Genomic DNA, 6,760 nt, shown 5'->3' with positions numbered 1-6,760 from the left:
AACCTGTCCCTGCTGAACACATATCCGAAAATAATTGAACCATATTTGCCAAAATGTGTTCCTTATCTCTCCGAACGCTTCCTGTCTATATACACATTCGGATGCCATTGAATTTGCCTTAAATGTGGCAAATCATTCTGCACACACAAAAATGTCTGAGTGAACTCGCTGAGTTTCTGCATGAAACCATGACCAAACTGTGGGCCAAAGTTGGAAACTGCGACGAGAATAGATGGCTCTCTGATTAGCCGCAATGCACAATGGGCGGAATGGCCTTTTCCCGCTTTGTAAATCTTCGAAGACAAGTTGAAAATAATCTGCAACGAAAATGTTCTTGTGAGGATTTACTTGTGAGGATTCGGTACTCTCAGCACCGTGGCCCGGATCGTATTCCCGCTCATGGAATGGTTGTATTGTTCAGCAAACATATCGGTGTACCAGTACTTCTGCCGATTTTCCGATGCTGGCAGGTCATTGGTTTTGTCCAACACATTATGAAGGTTAACATAAAACAAATAGCTACAGTAGCTGGAAATCTGAGCCAAAAACGAAAATTGTTTGCGGAACGCAGCAGGACTGGCAATAGAAAGGTCGACTTGCCTGCTCTTCGGAAGCTGCCTGACCTGCTGTGCTTTTCCAGCATCATTCTGATCTAAAATCCCGTTTCCAGCATCTGCAGTCCTCACTTTTGACTAGTTCCTTCAGTATCGCTGGCTCCCAATTCAAGAACTCCAACTTAATGTTTGTCTTTTATTGGGAACCATCTCTTTCATTGTAACCATCAGGAAAGAACATTTCGTTCGCCAGAAAAAGAAATGAATATGTCACTAACCTTTGTTTGCTTCAGGTCCAAGAATACTCAGATCAATAGCTCCCTTGCTTACCTCTGCTGGTCATGTTCGCAAAGAGATCTAGCAAATTGCCAAGTGTGACTTTCCTTTCAATAAATACTTTTGACTCAGTTTGGCTGCAAATATCTTTTCCTACCTTTGTGCTTTTCTTCTTTTACATTGGTGTCTCGCACATTACAAATGACAGAAAAGGTATGAAAGGTTATGGAAGCATTCAGCTTATCAATTCAGCGAGAGCTTTCAATGAGATCACGGCTGATTTGGTCAATGCTCAAACCACTAGCGCTGTCGGTAGTCATGGCCGAGTGGCTAAGGCGATGGATTAGTATAATCTATTGGGGTTCCTCCACGCAGGTTCGAATCCTGCTGACGACGTTATGAATGCTTTCCTGCTGGAACAATTTTCGCTCGAAGTTCAGAAAACCTATTTTGCAAACCACGCCGGTAATTTGATTAGACTTGGGAAACACGAGTTCTTCATCAGAAATGTTCCATATTTAAAACATTGTCTCTGTTTCTCTTTCCAGATACACTGCTCCACACATCGGGTTTCTGCAGTTGTTATTGAACGTCCTGAGCAGAAGTGCTGCTTTTCATTAGATTCCTTTAATCCCTGTCCACTGTTCTCTGACTCGGGTCAGTGGCAACACTTCCTCCTGCTCGTCAAAGTGCTCATTCCCCACCGCTCCCTCTCCCATCATTACAAACAACTGCAGGAAATTGCCACTGAACCGTCTTTGTTCCAAAGTGAAACTCACCAGTTTCGGAAATCTCTCCACCAAACGGGACTTCTCATCCCTGGACATGGTGCAAGCCAAAGGATTGTGAAGAGATACTGTGAAAATATTGTAAGTTGAAGTTCGATAAATGTTTAAGAAGCAAACCATATAATTTAGGCTCCTGCTTTGGAAATCTTGAGAAACTCTTTGGGAAATGGAATCAGAGGAGGATGAAGAAGTGTGAACTGTCGGACCGAGTAGAGGACGGGACATTGACTCTGATGTTCTCGGGACAGGAACTGATCTGAGACATTGAAAGAATCATCGCTCACGTACGTGAGGAATGCAAACTTCATCTGGACTCTGGGACAATGAAAAACTCTGGAACACTCAAGACAAAATCCAAATATTGACTGGGATCACGACCGTACGAGTACTATAGATGGGTCAGTTTTTGCCCAGTGTGTGCAGGAGGGCCTCCTGACTCAGTATGTAGACATGCCTTCAAGGGACGAAGCCACTTTCGATTTAGTACTGGGTAACGAGCCTGGCTAGGTTTTAGATTCGGAAGTAGCTGAACACTTTGGAGATAGCGATCACACTTCTCTCAGGTTTACTTTCGTGATTGAAAGGGATAAGTGTACTCCACCGAGCAAGAGGTTCAGCTGGTGGAAGGGAAATTACGATGTATCGAGGTAAGATTTAGGAAGCGTAGAATGTGGTAGGAAACTGCAGGGGGTGAGCACATTAAAATGTGGAGCTTATTCAAGGCATGTAAGGACTGCACAAAACACTATATAGGACAAACAGGAAGACAGCTAACAATCCGCATGCATGAACATCAACTAGCCACGAAACGACACGACCAGCTATCCTTAGTAGCCACACACGCAGACAACAAGCAACATGAATTCGACTGGGACAACACTACTATCATAGGGCAAGCCAGACATAGAACAGCCAGGGAATTCCTAGAGGCATGGCATTCATTCACAAATTCCATCAACAAACACATCGACCTGGCGCAGGAGGCTCCCAAGCACTGACGATATCCCCTAGCCAGGGGACGAAACGTTTGCAACAAAAACTTCCAGCTCGGCGAACAGAACCACAACATACTGCAGAGTGTGAAAATAGATAAGTAAGCTGGGTCGGATGGGATCTATCTGATGTTGTTTAGCAAATGCACTACAGGAAGGTACAAATCAAGCTGATGCTAACAACGGCTCGTTTTGAGCCGCTAATTTCAGTGAAGTGGCGGCACCAATAAAAGGTGTCACACATCTCGTCTAATTCCACATCCAGAGCTCGAAATGACCGGACGTCTCTCGCTGAGTTTCTGCAGGGTCTTGTTTGGACGACACCATGACACTTTTTCACTGGAGTGGATCATGAAATCGCGTCGTGACTGTGAATAAAACGATGGAAACTTCCAGCAGAGAAGGAGGCGACCCTGAAGCAGGCAGCTGAGGACAAATGCTTCTCCTTTGCCAGTGAAAGGCACTGCTTCACAAATTGGAAACTTCGAAGTGAAGCAGTGTTGGAGATTATCTTCGCTGCTTGTTCACCTTTTTAATTCTGATTCCGTGAAAGTCCATGGCATTATATATCGACATTCTGCCAACGCTTGGACTGTATCTTGGGCTGGTGGCGTAATGGATGACGCGTCTGACTTTGGATTAGAAGATTATAGGTTCGAGTCCTAGCTGGCTGGAGGGGGATATTTTGCTTTAACCGTGGTCGACATTGACGCTCTCCTGTGAAGTCCTGGCGGGACGTCGCCTCTGTGTTTCCGCATTTAAAACTTGCATTTGTCCTATTGTCCATTTCAAATTCTAGCTCTCCACAACGGACACCTCCGTCAGTTTGGGGATATCTTCCTGTGTGTCTCTCTCTCTGGGTGAAAATGAGTATGAGTTCCTCAAAAGAGTTACAATTCGTTGTGGAAGTGTCGTACTTCTGCCCCATTATTGTGCCATTTAAGAACATAGGATAACCTCATTGACATGTGCCCTGGAAGCATTAGAACACACGAGACTTTGGGCCAAAGTTGGAAACTGCGACTAGAATAGATGGCTCTCTGATTAGCCGCACGGGCGGAATGGCCTTTTCCCACTTTGTAAATCTTCGAAGATAAGTTGAAAATAATCTGCAACGGAAATGTTCAGAAAGGGTGTTTTAAATACACCAAATACTATAGTATCTATCGCCTTGTCTTGTTATTTACTTGTGAGGATTCGGTACTCTCAGCACCGTGGCCCGGATCTTATTCCCGCTCATGGAATGGTTGTATTGTTCAGCAAACATATCGGTGTACCAGTACTTCTGCCGATTTTCCGATGCTGGCAGGTCATTGGTTTTGTCCAAAACATTATGAAGGTTAACATAAAACAAATAGCTGCAGTTTCTGGAAATCTGAGCCAAAAACGAAAATTGTTTGCGGAACGCAGCAGGACTGGCAATAGAAAGGTCGACTTGCCTGGTCTTCGGAAGCTGCCTGACCTGCTGTGCTTTTCCAGCATCACTCTGATCTAAAATCTGGTTTCCAGCATCTATAGTCCTCATTTTTGCATCGTTCCTTCAGTGTCTCTGGTTCCCAATTCAAGAACACCATCTCTAGCGGTTTCATGTCTGTACCTCCGTGCTGAGGAGTTGAAGAGTGAAGAAAAGTAACTCACCCGCTCCATCTCTGGGGTAATGAGGGACTGAAAATGAATCGTGTCACATTGAAATATATCTACATGCGAATTAATCTCTGTCTTTTATTGGGAACCATCTCTTTCAGTGTAACCAACAGGAAAGACCATTTCGTTCGCCAGAAAAAGAAATGAATATGTCACTAACCTTTGTTTGCTTCAGGTCCAAGAATACTCAGATCAATAGCTCCCTTGCTTACCTCTGCTGGTCATGTTCGCAAAGAGATATGGCAAATTGCCAAGTGTGATTTTCCTTTCAATAAATAATTTTGACTCAGTTTGGCTGCAAATATCTTTTCCTACCTTTGTGCTTTTCTTCTTTTACATTGGTGTCTCGCAGCTTACAAATGACAGCAAAGGTATGAAAGGAGATGGAAGCATTCAGCTCATCAAGTCAAAGGCAGCGTTCAATGAGATCACGGCTGATTTTGTCAATGCTCAAACTCGCACCTCGCTCTGTACTCATGGCCGGGTGGTTAAGGCGATGGAGTAGCATTCCATTGGGGTTTCCCCACGTAGGTTCGAATCCTGCTGACTACATCATGAATGTTTTCCTGCTGGATCAATTTTGCGCTCAAAGTTCAGAAAACCTATTTTGCAAACCACGCCGGTAATTTGATTAGACTTGGGAAACTCGAGTTCTTCGTCAGAAATGTTCCATATTTAAAATATTATCTCTGTTTCTCTTTCCAGATACACTGCTCGACACATCGGGTTTCTGCAGTTGTTATTGGACGTCCTGAGCAGAAGTGCTGCTTTTCATTAGATTCCTTTCCTCCCTGTGTCTGACTCTGGTGAATGGCAACACTTCCTCCTGCTCGTCAAAGTGCTCATTCCCCACCGCTCCCTCTCCCATCATTACAAACAACCGTAGGAAATTGCCACTTAACCATCTGTGTTCCAAAGTGAAACTCACCAGCCTCGGGAATCTCTCCACCAAACGGGACTTCTCATCCCTGGACATGGTGCAAGCCAGAGGATTGTGAAGAGATACTGTGAAAATATTGTCAGTTGACAGTTGGAAAAATGTTTAGGAAGCAAACCATATAATTTAGGCTCCAGCTTTGTAAATATTGAGAAACTCTTTGGGAAATGGAATCAGAGGAGAATGAAGAAGTGTGAACTGTCGGACCGAGTAGAGGACGGGACATTGACGCTGATGTTGTCGGGATAGGAACTGATCTGAGACATTTAAATAATTCTCGCCTGACTACTGCTGCTTTTCCCTGAACCGTCATTCCCCTGAACAGTATCCAAAACGGTGTACTTGTTTTCGACGGGAATGGCCACAGGGGATTCCTGCACTCCCTGCCTATTCCATTCGCCATTCCAGATCGTCGCCCGCCTCATTTCTGTCTTGAACACAGCAGGAAGCAAGGACTTCCTATTGGATTAATGTTTCTTTATTGAAATGCAACAGGACTGACAGGTAAACCTGATGAACTAATGGCATGGATCTTAACGTGGGACTGGGATATTTCAGTCATGATTTTTGCGGTTCTCGGGTGTGACCACAACAAGACAACTCTTAACTATGAAGTTCTCAGCATCTCGGATGATCCTGAATGCATTCAGCTCCAGCTTCTGAACAAGGTCTCCCAGGAGTTGCAGCTGGGTTCACGTTCCACACGTGTAGTCTTCAGGGACAGTGGAAATTTACCTGAGGTCCCACATTCCGTCGGAGGAAAGTGCAACTGATTCAATTGCTATCACCACTGCTGCAAAACTAAAGTTGAAAGGACTTTACTTGAGCTTAACTGTTGTTTTTGCTGAGCTGCTGCTTTCCAAAGCGTCTTGAGCCAAACATTACTACTTACTCTGCTACCAACAGCATGTGTCTCTGTCTACCCCTTCACATTTAGTTTTGGTTAGAGAAGGAGAGAGACACTGCAGCGATGTAGCACTTAGTCATTCGGCACTCCTTAACACCTGGCCACTGACTACCTGCTCTCCAGCCAAGGTCACTGCGTGGCCCTGGATGGTGTCTTACTGAGGTCTTCCTTTTGGTAGTGTTGACTGCGCTGATGCTAATCTTCATCCCGACAGCCATTCGCATTGTCACAGTTCCTTGGTACTTTCTGTCTAATAGTACTGCATTTTTGAATTCCATGAATCTGTCGACTGCATTCCAAACTGTGTCTCACTCCATAGCGAGAGAGGTTGATGTTCCAGTGAATACAAGGCTATTGTAAAAATGATACAATTCTACATAGAAACAACAGTATGTCTATGCACTCACTGAATCTGCTTTTCCACTCAATTAGGTGAGATCTATTTTGGAATTCCCCCATTCCACTTATCTGCATTTTCCCCATAAACCTTGTATAAAAGTCAGTCTGCCTCTACCCTGAATATATTTAATGAGCCAGCCTCAACGGTCCACAGAATTTTCTGCATTTTCCCCCTCTCACTGAAGTGAGACATGGTGGTCTTTAACTCCATACGGTATTTTTAGCACTCTGAAGGTTGTACCAATATTAGGTATTATCCTGCC

The 6,760-nt window shown here is 44.4% G+C and overlaps 1 non-coding gene across 1 annotated transcript; it reads left to right on the top strand.

Annotated features, from left to right (window-relative positions):
- The first annotated feature begins 4,724 nt into the window (after window positions 1-4,724).
- On the top strand, window positions 4,725-4,806 carry trnaa-agc. Its single transcript has one exon. It is a non-coding gene; the product is annotated as a tRNA-Ala (tRNA).
- The last annotated feature ends 1,954 nt before the right edge of the window (window positions 4,807-6,760 follow it).

The sequence above is a fragment of the Chiloscyllium plagiosum genome, unplaced genomic scaffold (genome assembly GCF_004010195.1).
Source record: "Chiloscyllium plagiosum isolate BGI_BamShark_2017 unplaced genomic scaffold, ASM401019v2 scaf_3086, whole genome shotgun sequence".
Lineage (NCBI taxonomy): Eukaryota > Metazoa > Chordata > Chondrichthyes > Orectolobiformes > Hemiscylliidae > Chiloscyllium > Chiloscyllium plagiosum.
The sequence above is the reverse complement of the archived record's forward strand: the minus strand, read 5'-3'. Positions and strand labels throughout refer to the sequence as shown.